This window comes from Octodon degus, unplaced genomic scaffold (assembly GCF_000260255.1).
Source record: "Octodon degus isolate 3935 unplaced genomic scaffold, OctDeg1.0 scaffold00241, whole genome shotgun sequence".
Taxonomy (NCBI): Eukaryota; Metazoa; Chordata; class Mammalia; order Rodentia; family Octodontidae; genus Octodon; species Octodon degus.
In genome coordinates, this window is record NW_004524817.1 from 1,329,758 (window position 1) to 1,331,920 (window position 2,163).

A 2,163-nucleotide genomic window follows, 5' to 3' on the forward strand; every position below is an offset into this window, starting at 1 on the left:
TGGAGTAGGGGCAGCAATGGCTACAGAGAACAAGTCAGTCTCCTTTATGTTGCATTCAGGCTATCCACCCCAGGCTGGGTGTAGAACTCACAACCATAATCTCAGTAGCACTCACATCCATAATCCCAGAGAATCATGCATTAATCACAAACTAGAAATCTGCTCCATGACTACATGAGGCTTTGGGATGACAACTAGACACAACCATAACAGGCACTATATTTAAAAATGTTTACACATTAAGCAGTTTGGAAAACGTCACACACATCAGTGACATCCCATTAAAAGACAACAAATTAAGTGAGAGAATCTTATATATTAGAGACAAACAATTAACTATAAAATGTTATTTTAGGTTAAAATTAAAATTTAAGTGTATTATGAAAATATAATAATTGTCTTTATGGAAGCAGTATTTATGGATTTTAAACTCAATTTTTCTCTGTTAAGCTATGTAACTGTTGTCTGCTAACATTCTATTGGAGTTTAACAACTGGAACATCCATGGCTGGTAAAAAATAATCACTCTCTGGCTTTACTTTATATTTCAAGGTGCTTGATATTCAGATAAAATAATGATAGTTAAAGTTCACTTCTCCCATTACAATGTAATGTCACTAATTGTCTCTTCTGGTTTCTCAACATCTGAGTTTTGGAGATAAAAACTAGAAATATAGATGGGCTAAGTGGACAGCCAATATTTGACCCTGGCCCCCTCTGAGGTCAATAAGGACCCAGGACTTGAGGGAATATTTTCATTGACATCCTATAATTATAGTGAGTTATACAACCTCCTGACCAAGAAGACTGTTGGACCACAGAGAAAGGAGATCTATACTGCATAGTATGCCTAAGGAGAGTCAACAAGAAAGAAAGGTCTCCCAAGTATTCACAGAAAATAACTTGACCAAGCAGTGGCTATGACTTATCTAGACATCTGACAGTGACAAAGGAACTCAGAAGTGCTGCATTTGGTCATGAGGAGACTTAACTGAACTTGGTTGATAGCAAGAGAGTAATTTTAATTATTATATATTTCTTTTTAACTTTTTCTTGAATATCCAGCAGGAAACTATAAAATGTATAAAATGATGCCATATTAATCAGTTAGCTATAAGAAGAAACTCAAATCACTAATACCTTCTGAGGATTTCCAGCTGATAACTGACTACTGTTTTGGGTTAATAGACTATATTAACCCAAACTACTACACTGCTAAATTCAGGCACTTGAAATCCTTGAACTGGAAAATTTTAGTCTAAATGAGTAAGTCCACTCAGAGTATAAAAGGTTTGAGACAAGAAAGCCTTTACAGATGAAAACTTCACAATAGATGCCTGGGGAAGAAAGAAAAATAAAAGCCTTCCAGAAGGAAGGAGATCTGCAGAGTCCTCCAAATACAGCCCCACCAACCACAACTGACCACATGTCACTGTAAACTAAGAAATAGAAAAGGTGGAAATGTGGGGAGTGGCCTACCTGCAGCTGAACTAGAAGTCAGAAAACTCTTTGAGATTAAAGCAAAGCTAGTCCCAAGGATGTGGAATGCCAGCAGCAGACTGGGTAAATAAGTTTACTTCTAGCTCAGTTGCATATCAACAGGTGTCCAGCCTTGGTGTTCTTTCTTGTTAATTACAGTACAGAGGAAAATACTGAGAACTTGTGTTCTCAACCCTACTGCAGGCTTTTGCCCTTTTCTTACTTTGTGCAAATAAAGACACTGAGGTTGGAATATGGTTTCTACCTCTACATTGCAGAAGTAAGGTCCCACGTGGTCCTCGTTTCCTTTTATGGGTCTTATTTCTTTTTAATCTCTCATTGCCTCCTCTCAGAACCCCACTCCCTGCATAGGTCATGGCAGATTACCACTTCTGTATCATGAAATATAACAGGGAAGCACTTATTCCACTGAGCCATCTCCCTGGCCTCATGAAATATAACAAACATTGATTTTTTTTCCTCTACTGAAATAATAAATTTTCTCCCATGGCATTTTATGTAAGTAGATTGTTTTCATACATTCTCTTGAATTACTATTTCTTCTATTGCAGTTTCCACAAATAAATGTCCCCTCTATTATTTTTTTTTTGCTTTTATATTCTTTTATCTGTCTTTCTTCTATCAAAAGCCATTTACCAATTACTGTAACTGAGTTAATAAAAC